Source organism: Giraffa tippelskirchi, chromosome 5, assembly GCF_054371585.1.
Source record: "Giraffa tippelskirchi isolate mGirTip1 chromosome 5, T2T-mGirTip1v1.2.pri, whole genome shotgun sequence".
Taxonomy (NCBI): Eukaryota; Metazoa; Chordata; class Mammalia; order Artiodactyla; family Giraffidae; genus Giraffa; species Giraffa tippelskirchi.
Genome location: NC_137279.1, coordinates 190,266,286 through 190,280,714, shown reverse-complemented (window position 1 = coordinate 190,280,714; position 14,429 = coordinate 190,266,286).

The following is a 14,429-nucleotide window of genomic DNA, read 5'->3' as shown; positions in this document are numbered from 1 at the left end:
CAGGCTTCTCTGTCCATCATCAACTCCGAGAAGTTGCTCAAACTCACGTCCATTGAGTTAGTGATGCCATCCAACCATCTCATCCTCTGTCATCCCCTTCTCCTCATGCCTTCAATCTTTCCCAGCATCGGGGTCTTTTCAAATGAGTCAGTTCTTTGCATCAGGTGGTGAAAAGTATTGCAGCTTCAGCTTCAGGATCAGTCCTTCCAATGAATATTCCGGGTTGATTTCCTTTAGGATTGACTAGTTTGATCTCCTTGCAGTCCAATGGACTCTCAAGAGTCTTCTCCAACACCACAGTTCAAAAGCATCAATTCTTCGGTGCTCAGCTTTCTTTATGATCTAACACTCACATCCATACATGACTACTGGAAAAACCATAGCTTTGCTAGCTGGATCTTTGTTGGCAGAGTAATGTCTCTGCTTTTTAATGTGCTGTCTAGGTTCGTCATAGCTTTTCTTCCAAGGAGCAAGCTTTTAATTTCATGGCTGCAGTCATCATCTGCAGTGATTTTGGAGCCCAAGAAAATAAAGTCTCTCACTATTTCCACTGTTTCCCCATCTATTTCCATGAAGTGATGGGACTGGATGCCATGATCTTAGTTTTCTGAGTGCTGGGTTTCAAGCCAAATTTTTTACTCTCCTCTTTCACTTTCATCAAGAGGCTCTTCAGTTCCTCTTTGCTTTCTGCCATAAGGGTGGTGTCATCTGCATATCTGAGGTTATTGATATTTCTCCCAGCAGTCTTGATTCCAGTTTGTGCTTCATCCAGCCCAGCGTTTCGCGTGATGTACTCTGCATAGAAGCTAAATAAGCCAGGTAGCAATATGCAGCCTTGACGTACTCCTTTCCCAATTTGGAAAAAGTCTGTTGTTCCATGTCCAGTTCCAACTGTTGTTTCTTGACCTTCATACAGATTTCTCCGGAGACAGGTAAGGTGGTCTGGTATTCCCATCTCTTGAAGAATTTTCCACAGTTTGTTGTGATCCACAGAGTCAAAAGCTTTGCTATAGTCAATAAAGCAGAAGTAGATGTTTTTCTGAAATTCTCTTGCTTTTTTGATGATCCAACAGATGTTGGCAATTTAATCTCTGGTCCCTCTACCTTTTCTAAAACCAGCTTGAACATCTGGAAGCTCTTGGTTCATGTACTATTGAAGCCTCACATGGAGAATTTTGAGCATTATTTTGCTAGCATGAGATGAGTGCAATTGTGTGGTAGTTTGAACATTCTTTGACATTGCCCTTCTTTGGGATTGGAATGAAAACTGACCTTTTCCAGTCCTGTGTCTAGTGCTGAGTTTTCCGAATTTGCTGCCCTATTGAGTGCAGCACTTTAACAACATCATCTTTTAGGACTTGAAATAGCTCAGCTGGCATTGCATCACCTCTACTAGATTTGTTTGTAATGATGCTTCCTAAGGCCCACTTGACTTTGCATTCCAGGATGTCTAGCTCTAGGTGAGTGATGACGCCATCGTGGTTATCTGGGTCATGAAGATCTTTTTTGTATAGTTTTTCTGTGTATTCTGGGCCTCCCTTGTAGCTCAGCCAGTAAAGAATCTGCCTGCAATCTGAGAGACCTTGGTTCGATTCCTGGGCTGGGAAGATTCGCTGGAGAAGGGAAAGGCTACCCATTCCAGTATTTTGGCCTGGAGAATTCCATGGACTGTATAGTCCCAGGGGTTGAAAAGAGTCAGACATGACTGAGCAGCTTCACTTCACTTCACTTCTGTGTATTCTTGCCACCTTTTCTTAGTATCTTCCGCTTCTGTTAGGTTCATACCATTTCTGTCCATTTTTGTGCCCATCTTTGCATGAAATGTTCCCTTGGTATCTCTAATTTTCTCCAAGAGATCTCTAGACTTTCCCATTCTGTTGTTTTCCTCTATTTCTTTGCATTGATCACTGAGGAAGGTTTTCTTATCATTGTTTAAAGAAAACCAGATATGTCAAGTTAAGGAATTTAGCACTGTTCTGTGTATGGGAAGATGCAGGGTCTGGGCTCACTGAAGTCATTCCTTCATATGCCTCTCAGCTCTCTGGGTCCATATTCCTGTGTGTTTCACTGAGTTCCTCAGTGCTCGCTGTAGGGAGTGGCTGCAATCTGAAGGCTGCTAGAAGAGCAGGTATTGTTCTCCTTCCTGGGTGCCCTCAAGGCTCAGAAATTCACTTTTGGAAGGCTGGAATCCCTGAAGACTGTGACATCTTTGTTGACTGATATGGCAGGAAATACTGCATTTCTCACCTTGCAGGGCTTCAAAATCTAATTCCCAGAGGGCTTCTGACTTGCTCTGGCCAACGTTGTCCTCCTTGGTTTTCTGCACAGTACTTATCACTGTGCATGCTCAGGCCTGTATGACTGTGTGACCCCATAGACTGCAGCCTGCCAGGCTCCACTGTCCAAGAGATTCTCTAGGTAAGAATACTGGAGTGGGTTGCCATTTCCTCCTCCAGGGGATCTTCCTGGACCAGGGAGTGAACACACATCTCTTGCATCTCCTGCACTGGCAGGCGGATTCTTTACTACTGAGCCACCAAGGAAGGCCTACTTACAGCAAGTGAAGTTACACTGTACCTTATTCAGTTACATCTTTGTTTTGCTGCCCTTGGCTAAACCACCAGGGAAGTGGCTTCATTTGTCCTTTGCTGCAGGGTTGGACCATGCTATTGGTGGTCCTAGAGCAAACTGAGAATGCTGTTCCCTTCTTAAGAAATGGGGGAAAGTACCATTAAAACCAATGGAATCTTTACAAAACTTTTCACTTTATTCACCATGTCTTAAATTTTCAGAGCATTTTAAAACCTACTATTTAATATTCTAAGTAAAGAAAAAGTAACATTTTAAATTATTAGAATGAATTTTACCACCCATTTTTATAGTATGTGAAGCCACCTGTATTTTATTAATTGTTTACGAAGTATAGCTGATTTACAATGCTGTGTTAGTTTCTGGTGTATAGCAAAGTGATTCAGTTGTATATACATGCCTGTGTATTCTTCATCAGTATCGGTTTCCATTTTTCCATATTCTTTTCCATTATGGTTCGTTACTGAATATGGTTGTTGTTCAGTCCCTAAGCTGTGTCCAACTCTTTGTGACCCCGTGAACCACAGCACAGCAGGCTTCCCTGTCCTTCACCATCTCCTGGAGTTTTGCTCAAACTTATGTGCATTGACTTGGTGCTGCCACCCTACCATCTCATCCTCTGTCATCCCCTTCTCTTTCCACCTTCAATCTTTCCCAGCATTAGGGTCTTTTACAATGAGTCGGCTCTTCACATCAGGTGGCCAAAGTATTAGAGCTTCAGCTTCAGCATCAGCCCTCCCAGTGAATATTCAGGGTTGATTTCCTTTAGGATGGACTGGTTTGATCTCCTGCAGTCCAAGGGACTCTCAAGAATCTTCTCCAGCACCACAATTTAAAAGCATCAATTTTTCATTGCTCAGCCTTCTTTATGGTCCAACTCTCATATCCATAACAGGGAAAAACCATAGCTTTGACTAGATTGACCTTTGTTGGCAAAGTGATGTCTCTACTTTTTATTACAGGATATTGACAATACTCCCTGTGCTGTACAGTAAGATCTTGTTGTTTATCCACTGTATATATAATAGCTTGCATCTGCTAATCCAAATTCCCAATCCGTCCATTGCAAAGTCAGTTTTAAATGCAAATAAAACTGCATTAAACTCATTTGTCGAATCACAGAAGTCACACGTTTTGTATTTGATAGCTTGTGTATGTATATGTATTTTGTCCTTAACAGAACAATGGAAATGCTTCACAAAACTAACTTCACAGTTTTTACTGCACTTTGTTTTTTGCAGAAGCCCTACTAGTCCTCCCTACCTTAATTAGGCTTACTGATGTGTAAGGAAGGACTGAAAGCAAAAGGAACTATGGGTTGCCCTATCTTTCCGGTCACTGTTATGTTACTGTTTTCAGTAGCGTCATACAAGGAAGTAACACGAATAAGAAAGAATATGATCCAGGTCCTTGGTTGTCCGTGTTTCTTAGGATGCCCCAGTCTGCATTATACATGTGAAGCCAGTTCAGGTCCTAAGGGAAAATGTGGCCTTTCAGGGCTGTCAGCACCCGCTGTACTCAACTGTAGACACAACACACTTGCCTTGTGCTTACACTGGGTCTAGCTGAATTCCCACCACTGAGGGTCCATTGGAAATTCCATATCCATGGAATATTTTAAGCACTCTTTGGAGTGGCAGAGAACAAACACATGGAAATATATCTCTGTAGTCACGTTTCCATTGTCCCTGTGAATCTCATTTACCAAACACAAGTTGGAAGATAGAATTCTAAGGATTCCAAGACAGTGATGGCTTCACTGATTATTTTTGCAGAATCAACACTGTTTCCATGTGGAAATGATTGTGTTTAGTAAGGCTTTGGGTAGAATAGAAAGATAAAAGATGACTACAAAAGCGTCTCACAGAATTGCCAACCTTGAATAGGAAGAAGGTATCAAATAGCTGGTGTAACTAGAGTTTCTTGAAGGATTAAAGCAACCAAATTTCATTAATCATGCAAAAAGAGAAAGGAGAAGAGATGATTCTGAGATCATTCATTAAAGTTTGAGGAGCAGGATTTTCAATTTTCAACCTGTGATAATGGCTCCCAACCTATTTCTGGCTAAAAAAAAAAAAAGAGTCAGTGGGAAAATAGCTAGTTCAGAACTCTAAAATCTCAGCCAGTTCCAGCAATTCAATCACTTAAAGGGAAAACTATGATTTTAAAGCTTTGGCAGGTACTTTGTGTTGCTAAAAGGCGAAGACAACACGTGGTTTTTTGATGAACAGAAAATCACAATGAAGCTTCGGAAATATGATTACCAGTTAAAGGTAGTCTGGGGTGTCATTCAGAGGACCAAACTGTTCCTTAGCAGACAAGTACAGGGATTTGGGAACTGGAGGCTGGAAGCTAAAGAGAGGAGGAAGAGAATCTTGGGAGAGGAAGAGAGGGCTGTGGGTATGGGGTGAATGGAATAACTGGGGCCTAAGCTGAGACTTGGTCCTCACCCAGAGAACTCTAAACGGCACTGAAGGGCTGACCAATTTCCAGAGCTGTGCTGGCTGGTACTCAGTGTTAAGTTGTTCCTGATGGTTCTGCATCATCATCTTTTTACCCCTAAACTTTGAGTGATAGGAGAAATGAAATGGGTATGATAAAGGGCAGGGAGGTAAAGAAGGCAGTAATTGCAGGAGGAAGGACTCAGAAGAGATACAGAGACATTGCAAAAGCAAGGCAGTAGGGAAGGGACCACCAGAAGGAAGCTTCTCTGCCTGGGGATGCTGCCTCTAGGGACGTGGGAAGGTGTCCGGGAAGGATGGGTCAGCGTGTGAAGGGAAGTGTGGGCCCCCAAGGTGGAGGATGTAGGTCTCACACCTGTTCCCTCTGGCTTAGCCCCCTTGTGCAAGCTGCCCTTTCTCTGCCAACTCTCCTCAGAGGAGAAGCTCCGTCATTGACAGGGGGTTGGAAAGGTTAGGGTGGCTAATTCAGAACCCCAACTTTTCACCTAGTTCCCATGGAATCCCCTGGAAAAAGCTAGAATTGATAACTGGGTTCAGCAAGATTGCAGGATAGAAGATCAATATACAAAATCAGTTGTATTTCTATACAGTAACCATGAACAAACTGAAATGAAGAAAACAACTTCAGGGCTTCCCTAGTGGCTCAGTGGTAAAGAATCTACCTATCAATGCAGGAGACATAGGTTAGGTCCCTGGTCCGGGACGACCCCACATGCTGCAGGATAGCTAAGCCCACGTGCCACAACTGTTGAAGCTCATGCACCTAAAACCCGTGCTCTGCAGTGAGAAGCCACCACAGTGAGAAGCCTGTGTACTGCAACTAGAGAACGGCCCCCACTCCCCACAGGTAGAGAAAAGCCAAGCACAGCAACCAAGACCTGACACAGCCATAAAAAATGAACAAATACTAAAAAAAAAAACACTTCATTTACAATAGCGTCAAAAGAAACGATGGAAACAGTAACATACTTTATTTTCTTGGGCTCCAAAATCACAGCAGATGGTGACTGCAGCCATGAAATTAAAAGATGCTTGCTCCTTGAAAGAAAAGCTATGACAAACCTAGACAGTATATTAAAAGAAGAGGTATTACTTGCCAACAAATGTCCATATAGTCAAAGCTATGGTTTTTCTAGCAGTCATGTATGGATGTGAGAGTTAGACCATAAAGAAGGCTGAGTGCTGAAAAATTGATGCTTTTGAACTGTGGTGTTGGAGAAGACTCTTGAGAGTCTTTTGGACTGCAAGGAGATCAAACCAGTCAATCCTAAAGGAAATCACTCCTGAATATTCATTGGAAGGAGTGATGCTGAAGCTGAAGTTCCAATACTTTGGCCACCTGATGCGAAGAGCTGACTCACTGGAAAAGACCCTGATGCTGAGAAAGATGGAAGACGGGAGGAGAAGGGGACGACAGAGGATGAGACGGTTGGATGGCATCACCTACTTGATGGACATGAGTTTGAGTAAGCTCCGGGAGTTGGTGATGGACAGGGAGGCCTGGCTTGCTGCAGTCCATGGGGTCGCAAAGAGTTGGACGAGACTGAGCAACTGAACAACAACAATAGAATAAGATACTTAGGAGTGTAGTTATCAAAACAATATTGAAAATTAAGAACAGTAAGACCCATACTTAGCTAAAAGCTATGGTAACCAATACAGGTAGATCAAACCAGTCAATCGTAAAGGAAATCAAACCTGAATATTTATTGGGAGGACTGATGCTGAAGCTGAAGCTCCAATACTTTGGCCACCTGATGAGAAGAACTGACTCATTGGAAAAGACCCTGATGCTGGGAAAGGTTGAAGGCAACAGGAGAACAGGACGACAGAGGATGAGATGGTTAGATTACATCACCGACTCAGTGGATATAAATTTGAATAAACTCTGGGAGATGGTGAAGGACAGGGAAGCCTGGTGTGCTGCAGTCCATGGGTCCACAAAGAGTGGAACATGGCTTAGCAACTGAACAACAACAACAACCAAAAATGTCTAATAAGTGAATGGTTTAACATGTCATGGTTAGTCAACTCAAGGGTGTGTTTTGTAGCTATCAAACTCATAAGCATCAAGTTTTTGTAAAAGCAGTCTTCTTGAGATAATGTTAAGAAAAATATGGAAAATAATATGGTATATACCTCTTGGCTATTAGTATATTCCAGACTAGATTTATGGATAAATATTGCAAAGTGAAAGTGAAGTCGCTCAGTCGTGTTCAACTCTTTGCAACCCCATGGACTGTAAGCTACCACGCTCCTCCGTCTATGGGTTTTTCCAGGCAAGAGTATTCAAGTGGGTTGCATTTCCTTCTCGAGAGGATCTTCCCAACTCAGGGATGGAGCCCAGGTCTCCCGCATTGTAGGCAGAAGCTTTACCATCTGAGTCACCAGGAAAGTCCAAACATTGCAAGGGAACATAGAATTGAAAACTCTTGTAAAGTTAGGGGGATAAATGATGAGTGAAAAAATACTCTCTTTTAAGATTTTAAAAAAATATTGTAAAATTATTTTAATGATGATTTCTTTTTGCTCCAAGTCTTAGCTTTAACAATCCAAACTTTAAAAAATAGGACATGTCTCCCTTTTTTGTCTCTTTTTTCCCCCTTTGACTAATACCTGTGTTCACAGGTGAATAATAAAAGAGAACATTTTTGCAAAACTTCTGAAAGACCCTGGAGCTAAGGGCAGATGAATGTTAGCGAAAGTTTGGAGGAATAAAGAAGAATGGTAAAAAATGATGGCAGTTGAAGCAAAGGCATTATAAATAAAGCAGGGAAGAATAGAAGAGGGACGAGGGTAAGCCAGAGCCATGATAGACAGGGAACTGGGTGGTCTCATAGAAGAATGTCATCACTGAAAGCCCCTGCTCACATTCACTGTTTATTTCCTGGGTGAAGATGTGTCTCTTGGCTGCAACATGAGATGGAACGTAAAACAGTTCATTATGCTTTGCTGTTTCTGGTTTTATTTTAATTCCGTCGACTCCGTGGGGCAGTGCCACACTCTCGTATTGTGGGCGTGTCTGACATAGTAGATTCTCTGTAGATTTCTGTTGAATGAGTGCTGACTGTATGCTCACTTTCCTTTCATTTATTCTCTGAGACCAGAGCCTTGCCTGGCTCGCCCTTCCTGTCTGTCCATCAATCCTCTTTATTTCCTTCCACATCTCCATCTCCTTGCAGCAAGGGCTTTCAGCTCTGGGGGCAATTTGGTGAAGAGGACCTTTCTCAAGACCAAGAGTGTAAGGATGTTGCTCTTGCCTCCCCACCCGTGGGGATCTCCCCCTGTTGCACCCAGACATCAGGACAGGGGCACAGCCAGAACTGCCCTTGTCTTCAGAACGCCCAGGACAGGACACCCATGGAACTACCTCCCAGGTGCCCTCCAAAGTAGGGACCAGCACTCCTGCCTGGACACCTGCCTTCTGTCCTGCAACCCTTCCTCCTTGTTTGCGCTGATGACTTCTGTCCTCTTCACACTTGCTGGGCTGCAGTGTTACCACGAGTTCAAGCTCACTCTGTTCATAGCAGGCCAATAAATCCGAGAGACGAGGTGTTGAGGCAGGGAATGCAACTTAATTTGGAAAGCCAGCTGATGGAGAAGATGGCAGACTGATGTCTCAAAATAACCACCTTACGGGGTCTGGATGTCAGGTTCTTTTATAGATCAGAGATGGAGGGAGGTGAGAAGCCAAGTACAAAGGCCATTCATCTTGCAAACATCTCCTAGAATGGCAAGTCTCAGGCAGGGGTTGTGTGAATTTATCCCTGCCTGCCATCTACAGGTGAACAGGGTCCTGAAAAGGTACTTTAGCTTCACAGTCAGGCAGAGGGGCAGGGTTCTCTGAGGCAGGCTGTCATGTGTGATCATAATAACAAAAGCAGTGGAAACCGAGTCAAAGAGGCAGTTCCAACATGGAGACAGGATTGGTTCTTCCCCGCAACAGTAGGGCCACCTGGGACCCAATCCATTCCCACCTTGCCTGGACTCTGCGTTCCATCTCAGACAGCTCTGGGTCCTGCCACTGCTGCAGCCGTTGCTAATCAAGCACAGTCTTCTTTCCAGTGGAGCCTGGATGTGGTCTTAGAATCCCCCTCAACAAAGACTTCAGCCAGTTCCCACCAAATGGTCAGAGTTGGTGAACAGCTTTGTGTAACTGGGCTGAATAGGTGGGCAGTGGCCTTCATTCCAGCAAAGAGGTGCCAAGCTTCATAGGCTTGATCAGGCTCAGTCTTGAACATTTCCCGAGGCTGAATCAAGACGGTGTCTCCCTTGGGCACTTCTGTCTCTGGTCCTTCTTCTCTCTTGCCTCCTGCTTGTTCCTTCGTGCCTGTGAGCTCCGTCACTTAAGTCACATCTGACCCTTTGCAACCTCATGGACTGTGGCCCGCCAGGTTCCTCTGTCCACAGGATTCTCCAGGCAAGGATACTGGAGTGGGTTGCCATTTCCTCCTCCACCAGCTTGCACAGGGTTCCCCAAGTCCCAGCACACCCCCAAGCCTAACCCAGGACTCACAGCCACAACATATAGGTGGTAATGAACCCTGGGTTCCCCTTGATCTCCCAGCTGAGAGGCTCAGTGTGGCCTTGCATGGGAGTCATCAGAGTGACCCGGGTGACCCTGCGCCCTGGGAACTGTGCTAACCACTGGCCCAGAGCGTGAGGCTCCTGCTGCTGACTCTCCCCCAGCGCCCAACCCAGCTCCCGTGCAAATCACCTGCGATCAACACACTCTCTCGGAGAGGTGATTTGTACTTTCCTAGAAACGCAGCGGTATCTGGAGTTGATTAATGGAAAGTCAGTCTTCAGTTGGGGAAAGAAATGTAGGAATTTTGGAAACCAAAGAGAACCCGTCTTGTATTTGGGGAACTCGAAGCTGAAACTGTCATTTATTTCCCACGCAACTTAGAGCAGAAGGAGCCTTAGGATCCTGGCACTGACCTTGGGTGAGTCCCTCAGCGCCTCTCCAGGTCTACATCTGCTCCTGTCAAAACTAGGTAACACCTGGGCAACCCTGCGAGGCCGTTTTTGAGCACTGAATTAGGTGAGTCCTAATCGCCTGCCTGGGATAATGCAAAGTGGCTATTGTTAATTAGATGGAAGCAGCCATTTGGAAGGATGCTGAAGCTGAAGCTCCAGTACTTTGGCCACCGATGTGAGGAGCCGGCTCACTGGAAAAGACCCTGGTGCTGGGAAAGTGGAGGGCAGGAGGAGAAGGGGGAGAGGGAGGATGAGATGGGTAGATAGCATCACTGACTCAATGAAAATGGATCTTGGCAAACTCTGGGAGGTAGTGGAGGACAGGAGAGGCTGGCGTGCTGCAGTCCATGGGATCACAAAGAGCTGGGCTTGACTTGAGACTGAGCAAGAAGCCATGTGGATGCTGAGTTGGAATATCCCATAAGCTTATTCACACAAGGTTTTAAGACACAGCTTCTTTAATCTCTGAGAGTGGAAATCAGACGTTATACTCCAGTTTTCTGGAGGGAACACGGTCCTGGGGAGGTCATTTTCTGTGTCTCTCCTCCAAAGCAAAGGCAGGGGCACCCTGGAAACCTTCTAAGTGCCATCTCAGATGTCCCCACCAGGTGGCGCCGTCGTACCGCGAGAATCTTCAATTTCCCTTCTGCAGAAAGAATTTGGACAGGACTGGGGTCGAAGAGTTTGATTCTTGTCCTTATCTCATCATCGAGTTTCCAGTTCAGGGCAGTTAATTCCTTCTCCTCCAAATGACTTTTTCAAGTGGAAACCTGACGCTCTGCTTCCCGGGAGTGTGCGTAGTATTCGTCTCTAAATTGTCTGGCTGCCTCCGGCTGGTGGTCCAAGCGAGTGGAGTGTGGTCAGAGCCTGTGTGCGGGGCTTGGGGGTCATGATCAGCCTCCCCAGGACAGCTGGGAAAGCTTCTCCTCCCTCCCAGCAAGGAGTCCTAGGACCCCCAGAGGAATCTGCACCCGTGGGGATGGAGCCCTTCTGCTCCCTCACGTGGTCCTTGGTGGATTCAGCACCTCTGGGCTGCTGGTTGGAGGATCTCTCAGTTTCCTGCCAGGTGGGCCACCGAAAGACCAGCTGCCAGCCTCAGCTGTCCTCCTCAGTGTGGGAGGCCATGCACAAGATGAGACCCAGCGCCTTTTTGTAACCAGATGTTGCTGCGACATCCCATCACTTTGCTGTCTTGTATTCCTTAGAATCAAGTCATTAGGTGCAGCCCACACTTCATGGAAAAGCTGTGAGCAACGGGCAACGGTGTGGGTGCCAGAAATGGGGCAGCATTCGGGTCATCTTAGAGGCTGCCCACCACAATTTGCCTTCTGGCCCTCAAAGATTCACATCCCTTTCAGGTGCAAAATACACTCACCTTGCCCCCAAGACCCCCAAAGTCCTATTCCATTTTTACATCAGCCCAAAGTCCACAATCTCGCCCCCTGAATCAGATCTGGGTGTGAACAGGCTTGCAGGTGCATTCAAATACAGTCCGTCTCCATCTGTGGATGAAACTAGGAGGACACATCTCCAGTCCCCCAGCACTGCAGGTGGGCTGAGCACAAGACCATCGCTGTAGATGCTCCTGCTCAAGAAAGAAGGAGAATGGGGGCACACACAGTCGCTGGTCCACAGCAGCTCTGAAATGCAGTCGGGTAGATGGTGATCATTTCCGGAATAGTTCTCCACGCCTCTCTGGGCTCCTGAATCTGAGCCATCCTTCCTTTATTCATGAACGGTAAGATGTGTTTGCAACCAAATAGTTTTCTCCTTCTGTTGCCTGCTGGTCTAACTCCTTCTTTCTTTAACTCTATCTCCGGGCCTTCAGTCCCGGCCAGCAGTGTTTCTGCTGCTGTGATTGGTGGAAGGGCACACACAGGGCAGGGGGTGGGGGGTGTTCCATTGTTATGATGATGTTTTTCTTTCTTAAGCTGGGTAACAGGTACCTGGGTCATCACTGCATCACTCTTGAAACATTTTGGTATGTCTTCAATGTTTCATAATAAATGGTATAAAAAAGAGTATTTTTTGAAAGGAAAACTCAGGGCATTGGTGTATGAATAGAAAGACAGATCAACAGAAGTCCAAAAATAACCCAAGTACATAGGAAAATTAAGTCTATGATAGAGAGATTTAGGAGAAGGCAATGGCACCCCACTCCAGTACTCTTGCCTGGAAAATCCCATGGACGGAGGAGCCTGGTAGGCTGCAGTCCGTGGGGTTGCTAAGGGTCGGACATGACTGAGCGACTTCACTTTCACTTTTCACTTTCATGCATTGGAGAAGGAAATGGCAACCCAGTCCAGTGTTTTTGCCTGGAGAATCCCAGGGACGGGGGAGCCTGGTGGGCTGCTGTCTATGGGGTCGCACAGATTCGGACACGACTGAAGTGACTTAGCAGCAGCAGCAGCAGAGAGATTTAAAATGCTGGAAAAATGATTGGCTTTTTAATAAATGATGCTGAAAAAAATCAAATAGTCATTCTTCATCCCATACTCAACAATAAACTCCAAACGAATTGGAAATATAAATGTGAAAAATAAAATCATACACATTCTAAATTCTAGAAGGCCACGTGAGTGAATTCTTCTATGGGGAAAAGTTTTTTCATTATGAATCAAAATCCAGATGTCATGAAAGAAACGGTGAGTAAAATTGAACACATAAACATTACAAAAGAACCTCTGCATACCAAAATGCACCTTATGCATTGTTAAACATACACATGCACACACACAGACACACACACACACTCTGCTAGAAAAATACTTGGAATAAAGATCAGAAACACAGACCCAGTTTCAGGAACATATAAAGAATTCTTAAAGATGGAGCAAAGACAGGTGAAGAAGGTCACGCTGACAGGAGTCTAGTGCTTCGTTCTCTCTGAATTCCTCCTAAGATCAGCCAGCACAACCAGGTAGAGAAGCAGACAGCTGCAGCTAACACTTATAGTAAAACTGGTGGTGGTAGTTTAGTGGCTAAGTCGTGCCCGACTCTTGCGACCCCATGGACTGTAGCCCACCAGGCTCCTCTGTCCATGGGATTTTCCAGGCAAGAATACTGGAGTGGGTTGCCATTTCCTTCTCCACAGGATCTTCCTGGAGTGGGTTGCCATTTCCTTCTCCATGGGATCTTCCCGACCCAGGAAACGAACCCAGGTCTCCTGCACTGCAGGCAGATTCTTTACCGTCTGAGCTATGAGGGAAGCCCTAATAAAACTGGGTCACAAGATAGTCTTCAGAACTCAAAATACAAGCCAATGGGAGCAAGCCGTAAGCAGCGTGAAGACTTGTGTGTTTTTGTGTCTGTGCAAGAAAAAGCAGAGCAAGTAAGGAGCATCTGCTGGACGTAGGAAGAGGAAAATCCCAGGATAGCCGTGGGTTTCCACAGTAGAGCAGAGACGCATGATCTGAGCGTAGCAGGCGGGCATTGCCTACCACAGTGGCGGATGACTGGAGTGGTCCCTGCTGAAGGCGGGTGGGGCCCCCTGGTCCCCGCTGACTCTCAAAATGGACCTACCAGCGCTTCCTTCCAGAACACCCTTTGCCCTGGAGAAACGTCTGGGAGTGGAATAAACGTTTTTCAGAAGAGGGGCAATTGAGAAACATGAACGAGAGGGTCTGCATGTAACTGAAGAAGAGAAACATAGTCAGGAAATTTCAGAAACCAAGCTTCCATATTAAAACAAAAGCAAAAACATTTTACGTGGATAACAGAGAGAGAGAGAGCTCCGCGGATGAGAGAAGCTAGTGTGAGCCACGATTCCTTCTAACTGCTCATGAAAACTTCACTGCACACAAAAAAGGAAAAACAGAAAAGAACTGAAGACAAATCCTGGACAAGTGTGATCGGAAAACTCGAGGGAAAATACCCCAGAGCTCCTTAGAAAAAATGGGCCAAGACATGCGCTATCCAAAAACATGTGCGACCAACACACAAGAAAAATGCTCAACTTTATGCACAATGAAAACTAGAACACTGAGTACTGTTTCCCACACACGAGGCTGGCAAACCTCAAAAGCTTGGCAATGCACCCTACTGCTGGCTGTGGGGACTGCAAAGATCCGGCAAGGGGCGACTTCTAGGAGGGGGATTGAACACAATAAAGCCAACCACACACACACAGTCACAGCACACACTCACAGCACACACACTCATAGCACACACTCACGGTACACACACCCAGGGTACACACACCCACAGTACACACAGCACACACTCACGGCACACACAGTACACACAAGACTCACAGCACACACTCACAGCACACACACTCCCAGCACACACACTCACACAGCACACACACACAGCACACACTCACAGCATGCATTCACAGAACACACACACTCACGGCACACACAGTACACACAAGACTCACAGCACACACTCACAGCA